General features: G+C 38.9%; 2 non-coding genes and 1 pseudogene across 2 annotated transcripts; 1 reads left to right on the plus strand and 2 right to left on the minus strand.

Annotated features, from left to right (window-relative positions):
- Positions 1–795: 795 nt before the first annotated feature.
- LOC148550706 (uncharacterized) lies at positions 796–1,395 on the minus strand (annotated as a pseudogene).
- A 14,816-nt stretch (positions 1,396–16,211) lies between these two features.
- On the plus strand, positions 16,212–16,319 carry LOC148550707 (small nucleolar RNA R71). The gene has a single exon (XR_015893169.1). It is a non-coding gene; the product is annotated as a small nucleolar RNA R71 (small nucleolar RNA).
- Positions 16,320–24,432: 8,113 nt separating this feature from the next.
- On the minus strand, positions 24,433–24,540 carry LOC148550708 (small nucleolar RNA R71). Its single transcript, XR_015893659.1, has one exon. It is a non-coding gene; the product is annotated as a small nucleolar RNA R71 (small nucleolar RNA).
- Positions 24,541–25,208: the final 668 nt, after the last annotated feature.

Consider the following 25,208-nt stretch of genomic DNA (forward strand, 5'->3'; position numbering starts at 1 on the left):
TATTTATTTATTGAATATTTTTGGTTTTTTTTTTAACATAAACATAAAAATAAACATAGCTTATCAATGCACATAGATTTTTAATTCTTATAGTTTCACATGAGTAGGTATCCAAATTCCCATTATATTATCATGACACATTCCCTCATTATCTTTTGTTCCCACAATTTTCCATACTTAATTAGCACACATAATTCTATCTTAAGCTAACCAAAGATCCAGTTTGGGATATATAATTATTTTTCCGCTTAAGGCTAGTAATGTGGTAAAATATAGAACAAATGGGATTTAAAGACTCAAAGTGGCTAACAAAGGTAATTGAAAGGGTAGGCTTAATTTGGATAAGTGAGCTAAACAAATAATGGTCTCAATCATATGCAAACATATAAATATAATAAACATTGGACATATAGGATGGAACAAAATATAGATTACAATCATAGAGAAGTAAACACACAAGAATAAAATAATTATGGTTAAATAATGTAACCATGCATAAAGGCTCAAATCTCACAGGTTGTGTGTTCTTTAGCTCAAAAATCATGTTCCAAATACAACTTCAAGCAAATTTAACATAAAAATTTTAATTAAAATTAGTGAAATTTTGTTCCAAAAATAGAGTCTTAGAAGAAACTTATTGTCTTTTCAATCAAGTAGAACATTCATCTAACTAATCTATTACTATGCAATTTATCCTATTCTACAAAAGAAAAACTAACTAAATATCCTAATTTATTGGTGTTTAAGGAAGAGAAATTACCTCCGGAAGTCAGGTACTGACCGACCTCCCCACACTTAAGGCTTTGCACCGTCCTCGGTGCCATCTTTCAGAAACAAAGGTGGGCTGGTAGTAGTATTTCCACAATCTGGGCCATCATGGCTTCCTGTGCTGGTAAAGGAAGTGGAATCCGGAGTGTCTGAGTCCTTGAATTTTCCCATAATCAGCTCCTTGAGGTATGTGAATCGGCGCTTGTTACGGCGCTCTCTCATCTTAGCGTTGTGTTCCTGCCGATCCAACCTTTCGAGTATCTGATGGAGCAGTTGGTCTGTTGTAGGTGCTTATGGTGTTGAAGAAGAAATATCTTCAACTGATTCAGTAGGATGGCTTGTGGCGGCTGGTGGAGGTCTGATGTATTTCCCGTTAGGGACATACTGATCATCCCGTGGAAGCATGGTTTTGGTGTCCCCAGCTCTGTAGGAGACTTCGGCTGCTGAGACAAGATCTGAGACCAAGGCGGGAAAAGGTAAGTTGTCCGCAATTTGTACGTATCCCATGGCACTCCGGATGTGTCTTGGTAGGTTCAGAGGTTGGTCTGCAAGGATGCACCATAGTAGAACGGCCATATCCGTGGTGAAGGAGGACTCGTGAGTGCTCGGAAAGACGTAATGGGACATGATCTGTGCCCATACGCGAGCCTCCAAGGTAAGTGCTAAAGCCGATATTCCCTTAGGGCAGGTACGATGGTATCCGTAGATCCAACGGCTGCCAGGTAGTGCGATAACTCTGAGAATGGCGTCCTAGTCAAATTGGTACATCTGGTGCTTGAGTGCGGCTTCTTGAAAGGTGTCCAATCCTTCTGGAACAGGGGGAAGACCTAGAGCACTTTAAATGGCCTCTTCTGTAATGGGGACTTGCTTCTGACAAACAAAGATAGACTGCAGGGTTGGCAGGTGGAAGTTGGAGTAGAACTCGACTACCCAAGAAAGATTGACCTGCCTCGGCTGTCTCTGTAGGAAACCCCATTGTCTTTGTACAATTTGCGGCTCAACAAAGGTAGCAATATGGTTTGGGAGGAGAAGAAGGTATTCGTTGTTGTAGCTCCTTTCTGCCAGAATGGGGAACATCTGCTCACAGTAGCGTTTGGGAAATCGCGCAGTATTTTTTGCTGGGAAGGCTTTTTCTTTATCATCAACCGTTATAATCCTCTTAGTTCTTTTTGTTGAGGGTTTAACCGCAGTGGAAGAGGGCTCTGCCACTAGTGCTTTCTTTGTTCCTCTCCTTGCTGGTTGTTTGGGAGTAGCCTTCTCCTTTCCTTTCTTGGTGGCCATCCTGAAAAAGGGAAGATGAAGGAAATTAAGTTCAAAGAGAAAGAGCAAGGAAGAGGGTTGTAGGAGTGATAATCAATGCATGGTAAAGAGGATGTCGTTAACACATGGTCATGACTACATGTGAAAAGGTCATCAATGGAGATATAGCAAGTGCATATAAGGACAATTAAATACAAGAGGTTTATTGGCATGCAGGCAAAGGCATGAGGAGCATAGATCAAGCATTCAATGACCAAGTTAGGTTACCAAGTCTTTCAAACTAACAATTTTTTTGTAATAACAATTATATTTAAGTAATAAAATATAAAAAAAGGGTTTTGTGAAAAGCAAGCATTGAATAGTAGAGTAACGTAGAAAAGTGCATAATACCATATGGACTTTTTCACAAACACATAGCATGCATGATAATTAAGGTATAGAAAGTATTAAATTGAGCATGCAAGCAACCCTTTAAAAAGTAATATATAATTTCCAAATAAATTTACAACAATCCATAAGCATATAATGAGAAATAATGACTCAAATAAATTTCTAACACCAAGTAAAAAGGAAAAATAAAGAAAAAGAAAATATGAATAATGAAAGTAAAAAGAAAAGAAAAGAAGATAACATATAAAAATAAGAAGAAAAATAGAAAAGTAAGGAGGGAATAAGAAAAAGAAAAACCTTGGTAATAGGGGTGAAAGAGAGAGTAAGAGTGTAAAAAAAGTGAGAAAGAAGGAAGAAGGAAGAAGGGAGGAGGAAGAAATAAGGAGGGAAAAGAGAAAATAGGATTTGGGGAGAAAAAGATAAGATAAGTGGCAAATCAGGGAGGTTGTGCGGCGCAATCGACGCGATCGCATAGAGCACGCGGTCGCGCAACTTGCGCTGATACTGATTGACGCGGTCGCGTCGGTCGCGTGATCCGTTTTATGCCACTGGCGCGAGGGCAGCCTCGCACTCGCACAACTCTCTGTTTGAAAGTTTATTTTTACCAAATCTGGGGTGACGCGACCGCGTGGGGCATGCGATCGCGTGAGTGGTCATGAGAAGGATATGACGTGGTCGCGTCGGTCACGCGGCCGCGTGGGAAGGATTGTGCGTTCAGCACCAATCCAGCACCACTCTAGCACAACTTTCGGTCGTGCACCCTTTTGACGTCGAATTCCAGGGCACGCGGCCGCGTGGGGCACGCAGTCGCATGGGAGGCCAGTGTTCCCATTTGACACGGACGCGTCGGCGACGCGGTCGCGTGGTGCAATTTGTGCCACTGGCACGCCTCTAGCCACGCTCTTGCGTGACTCTCTATTCGTTTTATTATTCTCTCCCAACACCTGCGACGCGGACGCGTCAATGAGGTGGTCGCGTCGCGTGAAATTTTTTTTTTAAAATAAAAGTATGGAAATGCAGATGCACGAAATGCACTAATAAGGAGAAGAGTTATTGAATAGGAAAACTAAAAATAAGGAAAAGAACGATCATACCATGGTGGATTGTCTCCCACCTAGCACTTTGCTTTAACGTCCGTAAGTTGGATGCTCCACTAGCTCAGGCTTCGGCTATGTGGGGATCTTCCAAGAGGAAGATCTCGAGCTCCTTGTTTTTCTTCAGCTTCTCGCCATGGTACAGCTTTAAACGATGTCCATTAACTTTGATAAGTTTAGAGCTTGAAGGGTGGCTTAGGTGATAAACTCCGTATGGTTCGGCCTTCTCTACTCTGTATGGACCTTCCCATCTAGATCTCAACTTGCCTGGCATAAGCCGCAGTCGAGATTTGTAAAGGAGGACTAAATCCCCAGGTTGGAACTCTTTTCTCTTGATGTGCTGATCATGTACAGCCTTCATCTTCTCCTTGTATAGTCTTGAGTTCTCATAAGCTTCTAGGCGAAGGCTTTCCAGTTCTTGCAGTTGCAACTTCCTTTCAGCTCTGGCTTTCTCAATTCCCATGTTGCACTCCTTTACTGCCCAAAAGGCTTTGTGCTCTATTTCAACAGGGAGATGACAAGCTTTTCCATAAACTAAATAGAAAGGACTCATCCCAATGGGGGTTTTGTATGCTGTTCTGTATGCCCAGAGTGCATCTTGTAGCCTGGTGCTCCAGTCTCTTCTATGAGGTTTGACTATCTTCTGCAAGATACGCTTTATCTCTCTGTTTGACACCTCGGCTTGCCCATTAGTCTGAGGATGGTAGGCTGTTGCAACCTTATGAATTATCCCATGCTTCTTCATTAATCCTGTTAGTCTCCTGTTACAAAAATGGGTGCCTTGATCGCTCACGATTGCTCGTGGTGATCCAAAGCGACAAATAATATGGTTTCTCACAAAGGAAACAACAGTGTTAGCATCATCAGTGCGGGTAGGAATTACTTCCACCCATTTGGAAACGTAATCCACAGCTAACAATACATAAAGATAACCATTAGAATTTGGAAATGGACCCATGAAGTCAATGCCCCAAACATCAAAAATTTCACAGAAAATCATAACTTGTTGAGGCATCTCATCCCTCTTGGATATATTACCAAATTTTTGGCATGGAAAATAAGATCTACAAAATTTAGCAGCGTTTCTAAAAAGAGTAGGCCACCAGAATCCACAATCTAAGATTTTTCTAGCTGTTCTTTGAGGGCCAAAATGTGCTCCACTCTCAGACGAGTGACATGCCTCTAAGATGGACTGGAATTCTGATTGAGGCACACACCGTCTAATTACCTGGTCAGCACCACATCTCTATAAATATGGGTCATCCCATATATAATATTTAGACTCACTTTTCAGCTTGTCTCTTTGATGCTTAGAAAAGTTTGAAGGAAAGGTGCGGCTAACTAGATAATTAGCTACAGGTGCATACCAAGGGACTACCTCAGATACTGCTTGCAGGTTATCAAAGGGGAAATTATAAACTATAGGAGTGGGGTCATCTGTAATGTGCTCAAGGCGACTCAAGTGGTCTGCCACTAAATTCTGGTTACCACTCCTATCCTTAATTTCTAAATCAAATTCTTGTAATAGCAGTATCCAATGTATAAGCCTTGGTTTGGACTCCTTTTTAGCTAATAGATACTTTAGAGTTGTGTGTTCTGAGTACACTACTACCTTCGTACCAAGTAAATAGGCTTTGAATTTATCCCGAGAAAAAACAATAGCAAGAAGCTCTTTCTCAGTAGTAGTGTAATTGGACTGAGCGATATCTAAGGTTTTAGACGCGTAAGCAATAACAAAGGGGTCATTACCTTCACGCTGAGCCAGTGCTGCTCCTATTGCATGATTGGAGGCGTCGCACATTATTTCAAATGGCTGGCTCCATTCTGGTCCTCTCACAATTGGAGCTTGAGTCAGGGCAGTCTTCAGCTTATCAAATGCTTGTTTGCAATCCTCACTGAACTCGAACTCAATATCTTTCTGCAGTAGTCTGGATAAGGGAAGTTCTACCTTACTGAAGTCCTTAATGAATCTCCTGTAAAAACCTGCATGGCCAAGGAACGAACGGACTTCCCTCACAAAAGAGGGGTAAGGTAAACTAGAAATAACATCCACCTTTGCTGGATCTACAGAAATGCCAGTATTAGACTGGTGCACGAAATTGTGATGTCCAGGCTCGAACAATCCCTGGCAACGTGAGCAACTTGCTACGCGTAATCGTGATTACACTTTAATTATGTAAAATTCATGGTTCTTTCTTTCCCTGGCAATGGCGCCAAGAACATGGTGCCAATACCATGGTTCACAACTTCGATACAACTAACCAGCAAGTGCACTGGGTCGTCCAAGTAATACCTTACGTGAGTAAGGGTCGAATCCCACGGAGATTGTTGGTATGAAGCAAGCTATGGTCACCTTGCAAATCTCAGTCAGGCAGATATAAATTGATAATGATGTTTTCGAATAATAAATAATAGAATAGAGATAGAGGTACTTATGTAAATCATTGGTAGGAATTTCAGATAAGCGAATGGAGATGCTTTTCGTTCCTCTGAACCTCTGCTTTCCTGCTATCTTCATCCAATCAGTCTTACTCCTTTCCATGGCTGGCTTTATACAAGGACATCACCGTTGTCAGTGGCTACATCCCCTCCTCTCAGTGAAAAATATGCTCACATGCTCTGTCACAGCACGGCTAATCATCTGTCGGTTCTCGATCATGCTGGAATAGGATTCACCCTCCTTTTGCGTCTGTCACTAACGCCCAACAATCGCGAGTTTGAAGCTCGTCACAGTCATTCAATCATTGAATCCTACTCGGAATACCATAGACAAGGTTTAGACTTTCCGGATTCTCTTGAATGCCGCCATCATTCTAGCGTACGCCACGAAGATTCTGATTAAGAGATCTAAGAGACATTCATTCTAGCTTATTTCATGTAGAACAGAAGTGTTTGTCAGGCACGCGTTCATAAGGGAGAAGGATGATGAGCGTCACACATAATCATCACCTTCATCACGTTCTTGGGTGCGAATGAATATCTTAGAAGTGAAATAAGATGAATTGAATAGAAAACAGTAGTACTTTGCATTAATCTTTGAGGAACAGCGGAGCTCCACACCTTAATCTATGGAGTGTAGAAACTCTACCGTATGAAAATACATAAGTGAAAGGTCCAGGCATGGCCGAATGGCCAGCCCCTCTGGTCTAAGAACCAAGCATCCAAAGATTCTAAGATTCAAAGATGGTCAAAAAGACGTCTAATACAATAGTGAAAGGTCCTATTTATAATAAACTAGCTACTAGGGTTTACAGAAGTAAGTAATTGATGCATAAATCCACTTCCGGGGCCCACTTGGTGTGTGTTTGGGCTGAGCTTGAGTGTTGCACGTGTAGAGGTCCTTCTTGGAGTTGAACGCCAGTATTTGTGCCAGTTTGGGCGTTCAGCTCTGGTTTTGGCTCCTTTTCTGGCGCTGGACGCCAGATTTGGGTAGAAATCTGGCGTTGAATGCCAGTTTACGTCATCTATTCTTGGCCAAAGTATGGACTATTATACATTACTGGAAAGACCTTGATGTCTACTTTCCAACGCAATTGGAAGCGCGCCATTTCGAGTTCTGTAGCTCTAGAAAATCCACTTTGAGTGCAGGGAGGTCAGAATCCAACAGCATCAGCAGTCCTTCTTCAACCTCTGAATCTGATTTCTGCTCAAGTCCCTCAATTTCAGCCAGAAAATACCTGAAATCACAGAAAAACACACAAACTCATAGTAAAGTCCAGAAATGTGAATTTAACATAAAAACTAATGAAAACATCCCTAAAAGTAACTAGATCCTACTAAAAACATACTAAAAACAATGCCAAAAAGCGTATAAATTATCCGCTCATCACAACACCAAACTTAAATTGTTGCTTGTCCCCAAGCAACTGAAAATCAGATAGGATAAAAAGAAGAGAATATACTATAAATTCCAAACTATCAATGAAACATAGCTTCAATCATATGAGCGGGACTTATAGCTTTTTGCCTCTTGAATAGTTTTGGCATCTCACTTTATCCATTGAGGTTCAGAATGATTGGCTTCTATAGGAACTCAGAGTTTAGATAGTGTTATTGACTCTCCTAGTTCAGTATGATGATTCTTGAACACAGCTATTTTATGAGTCTTGGCCGTGGCCCTAAGCACTTTGTTTTCCAGTATTACCACCGGATACATAAATGCCACAGACACATAATTGGGTGAACCTTTTCAGATTGTGACTCAGCTTTGCTAAAGTCCCCAATTAGAGATGTCCAGGGTTCTTAAGCACACTCTTTTTTTGCTTTGGACCTTGACTTTAACCGCTCAGTCTCAAGTTTTCACTTGACACCTTCACGCCATAAGCACATGGTTAGGGACAGCTTGGTTTAGCCGCTTAGACCAGGATTTTATTCTTTTAGGCCCTCCTATCCACTGATGCTCAAAGCCTTGGGATCCTTTTTATTTGTCCTTGCCTTTTGGTTTTAAGGGTTATTGGCTTTTTCTGCTTGCTTTTTCTTTCTAAATTTTTTTTTCTATTTTTTTTGCCTATTTTTTTTTTCTGCAAGCTTTGCTCTTTGCTGCTTTTTCTTGCTTCAAGAACCATTTTTATGATTTTTCATATTATCAAATAACATGTCTCCTAGTCATCATTTTTTCAAGAGCCAACATATTTAACATTCTTAAACAACAACTTCAAAAGACATATGCACTGTTCAAGCATACATTCAGAAAACAAGAAGCATCGTCACCACATCAATATAATTAAGCTAAGTTCAAGGATAAATTCGAAACTGATGTACTTCTTGTTCTTTTGAATTAAAACATTTTTCATTTAAGAGAGGTGATGGATTCATAGGACATTTATAACTTTAAGACAAAGTTACTACTACTAATGATCATGTAATGAAGACACAAACATGGATAAGCACACAACATAGAAAACGAAAAACAGAAGAAATAAGAACAAGGAATGAATCCACCTTAGTGATGGTGACGTTTCCTTCTTGAGGAACCAATGATGTCCTTGAGCTCTTCCTTGTCTTTGTTGCTCCTCCCTCATTGCTTTTTGATCTTCTCTTATTTCATGAAGCATGATGGAGTGCTCTTGATGTTCCACCCTTAGTTGTCCCATATTGGAACTCAATTCTCCTAGGGAGGTGTTGATTTGCTCCCAATAGTTTTGTGGAGGAAAGTGCATTTGAGGCATCTCTGGAATCTCATGATAATGAGCTTCTTGCGCCTCTTGAGCTCCATGAATGGGCTCTCTTGCTTGCTCCATCTTCTTCTTAGTGATGGGCTTGTCCTCTTTAATGAGGATATCTCCCTCTATGTCAATCCCAGCTGAATTGCATAGGTGGCAAATGAGGTGAGGAAAGGCTAACCTTGCCATAGTGGAGGACTTGTCAGCCACCTTGTAGAGTTCTTGAGGTATAATCTCATGAACTTCCACCTCTTCTCCAATCATGATGCTATGGATCATGATGGCCCGGTCTATAGTAACTTCAGACCGGTTGCTAGTGGGAATGATTGAGCATTGAATGAACTCCAACCATCCTCTAGCTACAGGCTTGAGGTCCAATCTTCTTAGTTGAACCGGCTTGCCTTTGGAGTCAACCTTCCATTGAGCTCCTTCTACACATATGTCCATAAGGACTTGGTTCAACCTTTGATCAAAGTTGACTCTCCTTGTGTAGGGGCGTGCGTTCTCTTCCATGTTTGGCAAGTTGAATGCCAACCTTACATTTTCCGGACTAAAATCTAAGTATTTCCCCCGAACCATTGTAACATAATTCTTTGGATCCGGGTTCTTACTTTGATCATGGTTCTTGGTGATCCATGCATTAGTATAGAACTCTTGAACCATTAGGATGCCGACTTGTTGGATGGGATTTGTTAGAACTTCCCAACCTCTTCTTTGAATTTCATGTCGAATCTCCGGATACTCATTTCTTTTGAGTTTGAAAGGGACCTCAGGGATCACCTTCTTCTTGGCCACAACATCATAGAAGTGGTCTTGATGGGCTTTGGAGATGAACCTTTCCATCTCCCATGACTCGGATGTGGAAGCTCTTATCTTCCCTTTCCCCTTTCTAGAGGATTCTCCGGTCTTAGGTGCCATCAATGGTAATGGAAAAACAAAAAGCTTATGCTTTTACCACACCAAACTTAGAATATTGCTCGCCCTCGAGCAATAAACAAAAGAATAGAAGAAGAAGAAGAAGAAATATGGAGAGGGAGAGGGAGATGTGGTTTCGGCCAAGAGGAGTGTAGAGGGGTGTGTTGTGTGAATTTGATGAAGAATGGAGGGCTTTATATAGGGAAGGGAGGGGGGGAAGGTTTCGGCCATATGGGTGGGTTTGGGTGGGAAATTGGTTTTGAATTTTGAAGGTAGGTGGAGTGTATGAGGTAGGTTTATGGGGAAGAGTGGATGGATGTGAGTGGTGAAGAGGTGATGGGGAAGAGAGATTGAGGTGATTGGTGAAGGGTTTTTGAGGAAGAGTGTTTATGGGGTTGTGTGAAAGAGAGTGGTGAGAAGAAGTGAGTAGAGGTAGGTGGGGATCCTGTGGGGTCCACAGATCCTGAGTGGATCCTGTGGGGTCCACAGATCCTGAGGTGTTCAAGGATTTACATCCCTGCACCCTTTAGGCATGTAAAAATGCCTTTGCACACAACTCTGGGCGTTCAGCGCCAGGTTGGTGGCCATTTTGGGCGTTCAACGCCCATTTGTGTGCCATTTCTGGCGTTGAACGCCAGAACCATGCCTGTTCTGGCGTTCAGCACCCAGAAGCTGCCCATTTTGGGCGTTCAGCGCCAGCACCATGCTCTGTTCTGGCGCTGAACGCCAGACAGATGCTCCTCCAGGGTGTGATTTTTCTTCTGCTATTTTTGATTCCGTTTTCAATTTTTATATTTATTTTGTGACTCCACATGATCATGAACCTATAAAGACATATAATTAAGAAAAATATAGTTAGACAAAGAATTGGGTTGCCTCCCAACAAGCGCTTCTTTAATGTCAATAGCTTGACAGTGGGCTCTCATGGAGCTTCACAGATGTGCAGAGCTTTGTTGAGACTCTCCAACACCAAACTTAGAGTTTGGATATGGGAGTTCAACACCAAACTTAGAGTTTGGTTATGGCCTCCCAACACCAAACTTAGAGTTTGACTGTGGGGGCTCTGGTTGACTCTGCTTTGAGAGAAGCTTTTTCTGCTTCCTCTCCATGGTTGCAGAGGGAGATCCTTGAGTTTTAAACACAAGGGAGTCCTCATTCCATTGAAGGACTATTTCACCTCTGTCAACATTAATCACAGCTCTTGCTGTGGCCAGGAAAGGTCTTCCTAGGATGATGGATTCATCCTCTTCCTTTCCAGTATCCAGGACTATGAAATCAGCAGGGATGTAAAGGCCTTCAACCTTTCCTAACACGTCCTCTACTTGTCCATAAGCCTGTTTTCTTGAACTGTATGCCATCTCTAATGAGATTTTAGCAGCTTGCACCACATAGATTCCAGTTTCTCTATTACAGAGAGGGGCATGAGGTTTATTCCTGAACCAAGGTCACACAGAGCCTTAAAGATCATGGTGCCTATGGTACAGGGTATTATGAACTTTCCAGGATCCTGTCTCTTCTGAGGCAATGTCAGTTGATCCAGATCACTTAGTTCATTGATGAACAAGGGAGGTTCAACTTCCCAAGTATCAATGCCAAATAGTTTGGCATTCAGCTTCATGATTGCACCAAGAAACTTGGCAGTTTGCTCTTCAGTAACATCCTCATTCTCTTCAGAAGAGGAATACTCATCAGAGCTCATGAAGGGCATAAGGAGGTTCAATGGAATCTCTATGGTCTCTAGATGAGCCTCAGAGTCCTTTGGTTCCTCAGAGGGAAGCTCCTTATTGATCACTGGGCGTCCCAGGAGGTCTTCCTCCTTGGGATTCACGTCCTCCACTCCCCTTGTAGATTCGGCCATGGTGCTTATGTCAATGGCCTTGCACTCTCCTTTTGGGTTCTCTTCTGTATTGCTTGGGAGAGTACTAGGAGGAATTTCAGTGATCCTTTTACTCAGCTGGCCCACTTGTGCTTCCAGATTTCTAATGGAAGATCTTGTTTCATTCATGAAACTTACAGTGGCCTTAGATAGATCAGAGACTAAGTTTGTTAAATTAGAAGCATTTTGTTCAGAGTTCTCTATCTGTTGCTGAGTGGATGATGGAAAAGGTTTATTATTGTTAAACCTGTTTCTTCCACCATTATTAAAGCCTTGTTGAGGCTTTTGATCCTTCCATGAGAAATTTGGATGATTCCTCCATGATGAGTTATAGGTGTTTCCATAAGGTTCACCTAAGTAATTCACCTCTGCTATTGTAGGGTTCTCAGGATCATAAGCTTCTTCTTCATAAGAAGCCTCTTGAGTATTGTTGGATGCAGCTTGCATTCCATGTAGACTCTGAGAGATCATATTGACTTGCTGAGTCAATATTTTATTCTGAGCCAATATGGCATTCAGAGTATCAACTTCAAGAACTCCCTTCTTCATAGGCGTCTCATTATTCATAGGATTCCTTTCAGAAGTGTACATGAATTGGTTATTAGCAACCATGTCAATGAGTTCTTGAGCTTCTGCAGGCGTTTTCTTTAGGTGAATGGATCCACCTGCAGAAGTGTCCAGTGACATTTTTGATAGCTCAGATAAACCATCATAGAATACATCCAGGATGGTCCATTCTGAAAGCATGTCAGAAGAACACTTTTTGGTCAACTGTTTGTATCTTTCCCAAGCTTCATAGAGGGATTCACCTTCTTTCTGTCTGAAGGTTTGAACATCAGCTCTAAGCTTGCTCAGCTTTTGAGGAGCATGAGCCTGTAGACTTCATGATCTACTCCATTAGTCTTAACAGTATCACATATCTGCAAGAATTCAGTTAAGAACTGAAAAGGATCTTCAGATGGAAGTCCATGAAACTTGCAGTTCTGCTGCATCAGAGAAACTAATTGAGGTTTCAGCTCAAAGTTGTTTGCTCCAATGGCAGGAATGGAGATGCTTCTTCCATGTAAATTGGAATTAGGTGCAGTAAAGTCACCAAGCATCTTCCTTACATTATTATTATTTTCGGCTGCCATATCCTCTTCTTGTTCGAAAATTTCTGAAAGGTTATCTCTGGAGTGTTGTATTTTAGCTTCTCTTAATTTTCTCTTCAGAGTCCTTTCAGGTTCTGGATCTGCTTCCACAAGAATGTTCTTATCCTTGCTCCTGCTCATATGACAAAGAAGAAGGCACAGAAAAATAATAATAATAATATGGATCCTTTATACCACAGTATAGGGATCCCTTTGTGAGTGGAAGAAAAGAGGGGGAGACAAAGAATGTAATATAATGGAAGAAACACAACTGTGAGGATGGTTGAGATGTGAGATGAGATGTTAGTAAATGAATGAATAAATAGAATAAGATGGGAGAGGGAGAATTTTCGAAAATAATTTTTTGAAAAAGGGTTAGTGATTTTCGAAAATGGTTTTTGAAAAATGTTAGTATTTTTCAAAAATTTTTAAAAACAAAAATAAAAATAAGAATAATTAATTAAAAAGAAATTTTTGAAAAAGATGGAAGATATTTTCGAAAATTAGAGAGAGAGAGAGAGTTAGTTAGGTGGTTTTGAAAAAGATAAGAAACAAACAAAAAGTTAGTTAGTTAGTTGAAACAAATTTTTGAAAAGATAAGAAGTTAGGATGTTAGAAAAGATATTTTGAAACCAACTTTTTGAAAAAAGGTAAGATAAGAAGATATTTTAGAAATTAGTTTTGAAAAAAGATTTGATTTTTAAAATCACAATTAATGACTTGATTCATAAGAAATCACAAGATATGATTCTAGAACTTAAAGTTTGAATCTTTCTTAACAAGCAAGTAACAAACTTCAAATTTTTGAATCAAAACATTAATTGTTATTATTATTTTCGAAAATTATGCTATAAAAATAAGGAAAAGATTTTTGAAAAATATTTTTTGGAATTTTCGAAAATAACTAAGAATTTTGAAAAAGATTTGATTTTTGAAAAAGATTTTGAAAAAGATAAGATTTTCAAATTGAAAATTTGATTTGACTCATAAGAAACAACTTGATTTTAAAAATTTTTGAAAAAGTCAATCCAAATTTTCGAATTTGATGAGAGAAAATGGGAAAGATATTTTTTTGATTTTTTAAATTTTTATGATGAGAGAGAAAAACACTAAAAAGATGCAATGTATGAAATTTTTAGATCAAAACATGTGATGCATGCAAGAATGCTATGAATGTCAAGATGAACACCAAGAACACTATGAATGTCATGATGAACATCAAGAACATATTTTTGAAAAATTTTTAATGCAAAGAAAACATGAAAGACACCAAACTTAGAAATCTTTCATGTTTAGACTCTAAGAAACGAAAAATGCACATGTAAAACAAGAAAAGACACAAAACATGAAAACATCAAGATCAAACAAGAAGACTTACCAAGAACAACTTGAAGATCATGAAGAACACTGAATGCATGAAATTTTCGAAAAATGCAAGATGCACATGCAAATGACACCAAACTTATGACATGACTCATGACTCAAACAAGAAACACAAAAATATTTTTGCTTTTTATGATTTTCTAATTTTTTTTTATTTTTCGAAAATTAATAGAAAAAGGAAAATAAGGATTCCAAAATTTTTAACATGAATTCCAGGAATCTTGCATTCTTAGTCTAAAGCTTCAGTCCAGGAATTAGACATGGCTCACTAGCCAGCCAAGCTTTCAAAGAAAGCTCCAGTCCAAAACACTAGACATGGCCAATGGCCAGCCAAGCTTCAGCATTTAACACCAGAGTATATTGCTCTTGATAACAAATTGCAAGCCTCAGTCCAAAAACTTGGTGCACGAAATTGTGATGTCCATATGATCATGAACCTACAAAGACATATAACTAAGAAAAATATAGTTAGATAAATAAAAATTGGGTTGCCTCCCAACAAGCACTTCTTTAATGTCAATAGCTTGACAGTGGGCTCTCATGGAGCCTCACAGATGTTCAGAGCATTGTTGAAACTCTCCAATACCAAACTTAGAGTTTGGATATGGGAGTTCAACACCAAACTTAGAGTTTGGTTGTGGCCTCCTAACACCAAACTTAGAGTTTGACTATGGGGGCTCTGGTTGACTCTGCTTTGAGAGAAGCTTTTTCTGCTTCCTCTCCATGGTTGCAGAGGGAGATCCTCGAGTTTTAAACACAAGGGAGTCCTCATTCCATTGAAGGACTATTTCACCTCTGTCAACATCAATCACAGCTCTTGCTGTGGCTAGGAAAGGTCTTCCTAGGATGATGGATTCATCCTCTTCCTTTCCAGTATTCAGAACTATGAAATCAGCAGGGATGTAAAGGCCTTCAACCTTTACTAATACGTCCTCTACTTGTCCATATGCCTGTTTTCTTGAATTATCTGCCATCTTTAATGAGATTCTAGCAGCTTGCACCCCATAGATTCCCAGTTTCTCAATTACAGAGAGGGGCATGAGGTTTATCCCTGAACCAAGGCACACAGAGCCTTAAAGATCATGGTGCCTTTAGTACAAGGTATTATGAACTTTCCAGGATCCTGTCTCTTCTGAGGCAATGTCAGTTGATCCAGATCACTTAGTTCATTGATGAACAAGGGAGGTTCAACTTTCCAAGCATCAATGCCAAATAATTTGGCATTCAGCTTCATGATTGCACCAAGAAACTTGGCAGTTTACTCTTCAGTAACATCCTCATTCTCTTCAGAAGAGGAATACTCATCGGAGCTCATGAAGGGCATAAGGAGGTTCAATGGAATCTCTATGGTCTCTAGATGAGTCTCAGATTCCTTTGGTTCCTCAGAGGGAAGCTCCTTATTGGTCACTGGACGTCCCAGGAGGTCTTCCTCCTTGGGATTCACATCCTCTTCTCCCTCATTGGGTTCGGCCATTTTGCTTATGTCAATGGCCTTGCACTCTCCTTTTGGGTTCTCTTCTGTATTGCTTGGGAGAGTACTGGGAGGGATTTCAGTGATCCTTTTACTCAGCTGGCCCACTTGTGCTTCCAAATTTCTAATGGAAGACCTTGTTTCATTCATGAAGCTCACAGTGGCCTTGGATAGATCAGAGACTAGATTTGCTAAATTAGAAGCATTTTGTTCAGAGTTCTCTGTCTGTTACTGAGTGGATGATGGAAAAGGTTTATTATTGTTAAACCTGTTTCTTCCACCATTATTAAAGCCTTGTTGAGGCTTTTGATCCTTCCATGAGAAATTTGGATGATTTCTCCATGATGAGTTATAGGTGTTTCCATAAGGTTCACCTAAGTAATTCACCTCTGCTATTGCAGGGTTCTCAGGATCATAAGCTTCTTCTTCATAAGAAGCCTCTTGAGTACTGTTGGATGCAGCTTGCATTCTATGCAGACTCTGAGAGATCATATTGACTTGCTGAGTCAATATTTTATTCTGAGCCAATATGGCATTCAGAGTATCAACTTCAAGAACTCCCTTCTTCATAGGCGTCCCATTGCTTACAGGATTCCTTTCAGAAGAGTACATGAACTGGTTATTAGCAACCATGTCAATGAGTTCTTGAGCTTCTGCAGGCATTTTCTTTAGGTGAATGGATCCACCTGCAGAAGTGTCCAGTGACATCTTTGATAGCTCAGATAAACCATCATAGAATATATCCAAGATGGTCCATTCTGAAAGCATGTCAGAAGGACACTTTTTGGTCAACTGTTTGTATCTTTCCCAAGCTTCATAGAGGGATTCACCTTCTTTCTGTCTGAAGGTTTGAACATCAGCTCTAAGCTTGCTCAGCTTTTGAGGAGGAAAGTACTTGGCTAAGAAAGCCATGACCAGCTTATCCCAAGAGTTCAGGCTGTCTTTGGGTTGAGAATCCAACCATAATCTAGCTCTGTCTCTTACAGCAAAAGGGAAAAGCATGAGCCTGTAGACTTCAGGATCTACTCCATTAGTCTTAACAGTATCACATATCTGCAAGAATTCAGTTAAGAACTGAAAAGGATCTTCAGATGGAAGTCCATGAAACTTGCAGTTCTGCTGCATCAGAGAAACTAATTGAGGTTTCAGCTCAAAGTTGTTTGCTCCAATGGCAGGAATGGAGATGCTTCTTCCATGTAAATTGGAATTAGGTGCAGTAAAGTCACCAAGCATCTTCCTTACATTATTATTATTTTCGGCTGCCATCTCCTCTTCCTGTTCGAAAATTTCTGAAAGGTTATTTCTGGATTGTTGTAATTTAGCTTCTCTTAATTTTCTCTTCAGAGTCCTTTCAGGTTCTGGATCTGCTTCAACAAGAATATTCTTGTCCTTGCTCCTGCTCATATGACAAAGAAGAGGGCACAGAAAAAATAATAATAATAATATGGATCCTTTATACCACAGTATAGGGATCCCTTTGTGAGTGGAAGAAAAGAGGGAGACAAAGAGTATGATGTAAAGAAAGAAACACAACTGTGAGGATGTCAGAGATGTGAGATGAGATGTTAGTGGATGAATAAATAAATAGAAGGAGATGAGAGAGAGAAAATTTTCGAAAATAATTTTTGAAAAAAGAGTTAGTGATTTTCGAAAATAGTTTTTGAAAAAGGTTAGTATTTTTTTCGAAAAATTTTAAATAAAAAAAAATAATTAGTTAATTAAAAAGAAATTTTTGAAAAAGGGGGGAGATATTTTTGAAAATTTAGAGAGAGAGAGTTAGTTAGGTGGTTTTGAAAAAGTTAAGAAACAAACAAAAAGTTAGTTAGTTAGTTGAAACAAATTTTGAAAAGATAAGAAGTTAGGAGGTTAGAAAAGATATTTTGAAACCAACTTTTTGAAAAAGGTAAGATATGAATGAATGATATGAATGTCAAGATGAACACCAAGAACACTTTGAATGTCAAGATGAACATCAAGAACATATTTTTGAAAAATTTTTAATGCAAAGAAAACATGCAAGACACCAAACTTAGAATTCTTTAATGCTTAGACACTAAGAATTCAAGAATGCATATGATAAACATGAAAAGACACAAAACAAAAAATCATCAAGATCAAACAAGAAGACTTACCAAGAACAACTTGAAGATCATGAAGAACACCATGAATGCATGAGAATTTTCGAAAAATGCAAGATGCACATGCAATTGACACCAAACTTATAACATGACTCAAGACTCAAACAAGAAACAGAAAAATATTTTTGATTTTTATGATTTTCTAATTTTTTTTTTGGATTTTTTTCGAAAATTATATGAAAAAGAAAAAATAAGGATTCCAAAATTTTTAACATGAATTCCAGGAATCTTGCATTCTTAGTCTAAAGCTTCAGTCCAGGAATTAGACATGGCTCACTAGCCAGCCAAGCTTTCAATGAAAGCTCCAGTCCAAAACACTAAACATGGCCAATGGCCAGCCAAGCTTCAGCATTTAACATTGGAGTATATTGCTCTTGATAACAAATTGCAAGCCTCAGTCCAAATAACTTTAGACATGGCTTTACAGCCAGCCAGGCTTTACATGCTTCATGAAACACTAGAATTCATTCTGAAAAATTTTGAATAAAATTTTTGAAAACACAATTTTTTTTTGGAAAACAGATGAGAAAATTTTAGAAATATTTTTGAAAAATTTTTTTGAAAATAAAATAAAAAGAAAATTACCTAATCTGAGCAACAGGATGAACCGTCAGTTGTCCAAACTCAAACAATCCCCGGCAACGTGAGCAACTTGGTACGCGTAATCGTGATTACACTTTAATTATGTAAAATTCATGGCTCTTTCTTTCCCTGGCAATGGCGCCAAGAACATGGTGCCAATACCATGGTTCACAACTTCGATACAACTAACCAACAAGTGCACTGGGTCGTCCAAGTAATACCTTACGTGAGTAAGGGTCGAATCCCACGGAGATTGTTGGTATGAAGCAAGCTATGGTCACCTTGCAAATCTCAGCCAGTCAGATATAAATTGATAATGATGTTTTCGAATAATAAATAATAGAATAGGGATAGAGGTACTTATGTAAATCATTGGTAGGAATTTCAGATAAGCGAATGGAGATGCTTTTTGTTCCTCTGAACCTCTGCTTTCCTGCTATCTTCATCCAATCAGTCTTACTCCTTTCCATGGCTGGCTTTATGCAAGGGCATCACCGTTGTCAGTGGCTACATCCCCTCCTCTCAGTGAAAAATATGCTCACATGCTCTGTCACAGCACGGCTAATCATCTGTCGGTTCTCGATCATGCTGGAATAGGATTCACCCTCCTTTTGCGTCTGTCACTAACGCCCAACAATCGCGAGTTTGAAGCTCGTCACAGTCATTCAATCATTGAATCCTACTCGGAATACCACAGACAAGGTTTAGACTTTCCGGATTCTCTTGAATTCCGCCATCATTCTAGCGTACGCCAGGAAGATTCTGATTAAGAGATCTAAGAGACATTCATTCTAGCTTATTTCATGTAGAACAGAAGTGTTTGTCAGGCACGCGTTCATAAGGGAGAAGGATGATGAGCGTCACACATAATCATCACCTTCATCACGTTCTTGGGTGCGAATGAATATCTTAGAAGCGAAATAAGATGAATTGAATAGAAAACAGTAGTACTTTGCAATCTTTGAGGAACAGCGGAGCTCCACACCTTAATCTATGGAGTGTAGAAACTCTACCGTATGAAAATACATAAGTGAAAGGTCCAGGCATGGCCGAATGGCCAGCCCCTCTGGTCTAAGAACCAAGCGTCCAAAGATTCTAAGATTCAAAGATGGTCAAAAAGACGTCTAATACAATAGTGAAAGGTCCTATTTATAATAAACTAGCTACTAGGGTTTACAGAAGTAAGTAATTGATGCATAAATCCACTTCCGGGGCCCACTTGGTGTGTGTTTGGGCTGAGCTTGAGTGTTGCACGTGTAGAGGTCCTTCTTGGAGTTGAACGCCAGTATTTGTGCCAGTTTGGGCATTCAGCTCTAGTTTTGGCTCCTTTTCTAGCGCTGGACGCCAAATTTGGGTAGAAAGCTGGCGTTGAATGCCAGTTTACGTCGTCTATTATTGGCCAAAGTATGGACTATTATACATTTCTGGAAAGCCCTGGATGTCTACTTTCCAACGCAATTGGAAGCGCGCCATTTCGAGTTCTGTAGCTCTAGAAAATCCACTTTGAGTGCAGGGAGGTCAGAATCCAACAGCATCAGCAGTCCTTCTTCAACCTTTGAATCTGATTTCTGCTCAAGTCCCTCAATTTCAGTCAGAAAATACCTGAAATCACAGAAAAACACACAAACTCATAGTAAAGTCCAGAAATGTGAATTTAACATAAAAACTAATGAAAACATCCCTAAAAGTAACTAAATCCTACTAAAAACATACTAAAAACAATGCCAAAAAGCGTATAAATTATCCGCTCATCATAGACACAACATGTCCTAGTACAATACCTTGTTTTACCATAAAGTGATATTTTTCAAAATTTAATACAAGGTTTGTACTGACACACCTATCTAATACTCTGGATAATCTATCTAAGCAAAGACTAAAGGAATCGCCATATACACTAAAATCGTCCATAAAAACTTCCATACAGTCCTCAATAAGATCAGAGAAAAGACTCATCATGCACCTTTGGAAGGTAGCTAGTGCATTGCACAAGCCAAAGGGCATTCTCTTGTAAGCATAAGTCCCAAAAGGACATGTGAAAGTGGTCTTTTCCTGATCCTCAGGAGCTATATGAATCTGGAAATAACCTGTGTAACCATCTAAAAAGCAATAATGTGATTTACTTGACAGGCGATCTAGCATTTGATCAATGAATGGAAGAGGATAGTGATCCTTATGAGTGGCCTGGTTGAGGCGTCTGTAGTCAATGCAGACCCTCCAGGCGTTCTGAACTCTAGTTGTCATGAGCTCTCCATGCTCATTCTTCACTGTAGTGACTCCAGACTTCTTTGGCACCACTTGTACTGGGATTACCCATTTACTGTCTGAGATGGGATAGATGATATCTGCCTCCAGTAGTCTGGTCACTTCCTTTTTGACAACCTCTAAGATAGTGGGATTCAGTCTTCTCTGGGGTTGACGGACAGGTCTTGCTCCCCCTTCTAAAAATATCCTATGCTCACAGACTTGAGGGTTGACGCCTACTATGTCTGCCAAACTCCAACCAATTGCATTCTGATGAGCGGATAATTTATATGCTTTTTGGCATTGTTTTTACATAGTTTTCAGTATGATTTAGTTAGTTTTTAGTATATTTTTATTAGTTTTTAATTAAAATTTATATTTCTGGACTTTACTATGAGTTTGTGTGTTTTTCTGTGATTTCAGGTATTTTCTGGCTGAAATTGAGGGACTTGAGCAAAAATCAGATTCAGAGGTTGAAGAAGGACTGCAGATGCTGTTGGATTCTGACCTCCCTGTACTCAAAGTGGATTTTCTGGAGCTATAGAACTCCAAATGGCGCGCTCTCAATTGCGTTGGAAAGTAGACATCCAGGGCTTTCCAGCAATATATAATAGTTCATACTTTGATTAAGGATAGATGACATAAACTGGCGTTGAACGCCAGTTCCATGCTGTATTCTGGAGTCAAACGCCAGAAACAGGTTGCAAAGTGGAGTTAAACGCCAGAAACAGGTTACAAACTGGTGTTCAACTCCAAGAAAGACCTCTACACGTGTAAAGCTCAATGCTCAGCCCAAGCACACACCAAGTGGGCCCTAAAAGTGGATTTCTGCATCATTTACTCATTTCTGTAAACCCCAGTAACTAGTTTAGTATAAATAGGACTTTTTACTATCTTTGTAAGGGATCTTTGATTAGTTTTATGCTATCTTAGACTTTCATGGGGCTGGCCATTCGGCCATGCCTGGACCATTATCACTTATGTATTTTCAAATGGTAGAGTTTCTACACACCATAGATTAAGGTGTGGAGCTTTACTGTTCCTCGTGAATTAATACAAAGTACTACTGTTTTTCTATTCAATTCAAGCTTATTCCTTCTCTAAGATATCCATTCACACCCAAGAACATGATGAATGTGATGATTATGTGACGCTCATCATCATTCTCACTTATGAACGCGTGCTTGACAAACACTTCCGTTCTACATGCAAACAAGCTAGAATGAATATCTCTTGAATATCTAATACAAGGGACCGAGTCTGAGATATTAGAATCTTCGTGGTATAAGTTAGAACCCATGGATGGCCATTCTTGAGATCCAGAAAGTCTAAACCTTGTCTGTGGTATTCCGAGTAGGATCTGGGAAGAGATGGCTGTGACGAGCTTCAAACTCGCGAGTGCTGGGCGTAGTGACAGACGCAAAAGGATAGTAAATCCTATTCCAGTATGATCGAGAACCGACAGATGATTAGCCATGCAGTGACAACGCCTTGGACCATTTTCACAGAGAGGATGGGATGTAGCCATTGACAACGGTGATGCCCTACATAAAGCTTGCCATGGAAAGGAGTAGGAATGATTGGATGAAGACAGCAGGAAAGCAGAGGTTCAGAGGAACGAAAGCATCTCTATACGCTTATCTGAAACTCTCACCAATGAATTACATAAGTATCTCTATCCTATTTTAATTATCTTTTAGTACACTATAATCTCTTAATACATTTGAATCCGCCTGACTGAGATTTACAAGGTGACCATAGCTTGCTTCAAGCCGACAATCTCCGTGGGATCGACCCTTACTCACGTAAGGTTTATTACTTGGACGACCAAGTGCACTTGCTGGTCAGTTGTGCAAAGTTGTGACAAAGAATTAAGATTATGAACGTGTGTATAAAGTTTTCAGCGCCGTTACCAAGGAATGGAACCGTCACGATTTCTGCGCACCAAGTTTTTGGCGCCGTTGCCGGGGATTGTTCGAGTTTGGACAACTGACGGTTCATCTTGTTGCTCAGATTAGGTAATTTTATTTTAATTTTAAGCTTTTTATTTCTTATTTTTGAAAAATATAAAAATTTTTTCTTCTTTTTCGTTTTTCCTAATTAAATTTCGAAAAAAATAAAAAAAAGTTTAATAAAATAATAAAACCAAAAATATTTTATGCTTCTTGTTTGAGCCTAGAGTCAAGTTTTAAGTTTGGTGTCAATTGCATCTTTTTAATTTTCAAAAAAAATTATTTTCGAAAATTTCATGCATTGCATTCTTCATGATCTTCAAGTTGTTCTTGGCTAGTCTTCTTGTTTGATCTTTATATTTTCTTGTTTTGTGTCTTTTCTTATTTTTCATATGCATTCTTGAAACATTGATGTCTAAAGAATAAAAATTTTTAAGTTTGGTGTCTTGCATGTTTTCTTTTCTTGAAAATTTTTCAAAAATAAGTTCTTGGTGTTCATCTTGACATTCAAAGTGTTCTTGGTGTTCATCTTGACATTCATAGTGTTCTTGCATGCATCACATGTTTTGATCCAAAATTTTCATGCATTGAGTCTTTTTTATGTTTTTCTCTCTCATCCTTAAAATTAAAAAAAATCAAAAAAATATCTTTCCCTTTTTCACTCATAAATTTTCGAAAATTTGACTTGACTTTTTCAAAAAATTTTAAAATCTAGTTGTTTCTTATGAGTCAAATCAAATTTTCAATTTAAAAATTCCATATTTTTCAAATCTTTTTCAAAAATCAAATCTTTTTCATTTTTCTTTCATAATTTTCGAAACTTTCAAATTGATTTTCAAAAATCTTTTTCTTATTTTTATTTCATATTTTTGAAATTAATACTAACAATTAATGTGATTGATTCAAAAATGTTAAGTTTGTTACTTGCCTAGTAAGAAAAGTCCAATCTTTAAAATTTAAAATCATATCTTTTTAGTTTCTTGTTAGTCAAGTAATCAACTTTAATTTTCAAAATCAAATCTTTTTAATTTCCTTTTCAAATCCTTTTCAAAATGATTTTCAATCATATCTCTCAATCATATCTTTTTCAAAATCAATTTCAAAATCTTTTCTAACTTCTTATCTTTTTCAAAAATAATTTTCAAACCTTTTTCAATCAATCTTATCTTTTTGTTTCAATCATATCTTTTTCAAAACTACCTAACTAACTCTCTCCTTCTAATTTTCAAAAATCCCTTCCCTCTTTTTCAAAATTCTTTCTTTTTATTAACTAATTGTTTCAATTTTAATTTTCGAAATTTAACTTTAAATTTTATTTTTAATTTAATTAATTTTTGAAATTCCCTCTCTCTCATCTCCTTTTAATTATTTATTTATTTACTAACACTTCTCTTCACCTCAAAATTCGAACCCTCACTTCCTCTTGGTGTTCGAATTTCTCTCTTCTATTCTTCTACTCTTATACTCACATATAGGAATCTCTATATTATGACATAGAGGATTCCATATTTTCTTTTTTGATTTCTTCTTTTTCACATGAGCAGGAAAAAGGATAAGAATATTCTTGTTGAAGCTGATCCTGAACCTGAAAGGACTCTGAAGAGGAAGCTAAGGGAAGCCAAAGCACAACTCTCTGGAGAAAATCTGACAGAAATTTTTGAAAAAGAAGGAAGCATGGCCGAAAATAATAACAATGCAAGGAAGATGCTTGGTGACTTTACTGCACCAAATTCCAATTTACATGGAAGAAGCATCTCAATCCCTGCCATTGGAGCAAACAATTTTGAGCTTAAACCTCAATTAGTTTCTCTGATACAACAGAATTGCAAGTTTCATGGACTTCCATCAGAAGATCCTTTTCAGTTCTTAACTGAATTCTTGCAGATCTGTGATACTGTTAAGATCAATGGAGTTGATCCTGAGGTCTACAGGCTTATGCTTTTCCCGTTTGCTGTAAGAGACAGAGCTAGAGTATGGTTGGACTCTCAACCTAAAGATAGCCTTAACTCTTGGGATAAGTTGGTCACGGCTTTCTTAGCCAAGTTCTTTCCTTCTCAAAAGCTTAGTAAGCTTAGAGTGGATGTTCAAACCTTCAGACAGAAGGAAGGTAAATCCCTCTATGAATCTTGGGAGAGATACAAGGAACTGACCAAAAAGTGTCCTTCTGACATGCTTTCAGAATGGACCATCTTGGATATTGGTGCACGAATTGTGAATTACACTTTTCACAACTCGTACCACTAACCAGCAAGTGCACTGGGTCGTCCAAGTAATACCTTACGTGAGTAAGGGTCGAATCCCACGGAGATTGTTGGTTTGAAGCAATCTATGGTTACCTTGTAAATCTTAGTCAGGAAGTCAATTATGTTTATCAGTTGAATTGCGAATAAACAGGAGAGCATGAATTAAAAGTTACTTGTTATGCAGTAATTGAGAATATGTTGGAGTTTTGGAGATGCTTTGTCTTCTGAATCTCTGCTTTCCTCTGTCTTCTGATTCACGCACGCACGTCCTCCTATGGCAAGCTGTTTGTAGGTGGATCACCGTTGTCAATGGCTACCATCCATCCTTCCAGTGAAAAGATTCCAAGTGCGCTATCACCGCACGGCTAATCATCTGCAGGTTCTCAGTCATACCGGAATAGGATCTGCTATCCTTTTGCGTCTGTCACTACGCCCAGCACTCGTGAGTTTGAAGTTCGTCACAGCCATCCAATCCCAGAATCCTACTCGGAATACCACAGACAAGGTTTAGACTTTCCGGATTCTCATGAATGCCGCCATCAGTTCTAGCTTATACCACGAAGATTCTGATTAAGGAATCTAGAGATATTCATTCAATCG

Source organism: Arachis ipaensis, chromosome B7 (genome assembly GCF_059453495.1).
Source record: "Arachis ipaensis isolate K30076 ecotype BB chromosome B7, ASM5945349v1, whole genome shotgun sequence".
Lineage (NCBI taxonomy): Eukaryota > Viridiplantae > Streptophyta > Magnoliopsida > Fabales > Fabaceae > Arachis > Arachis ipaensis.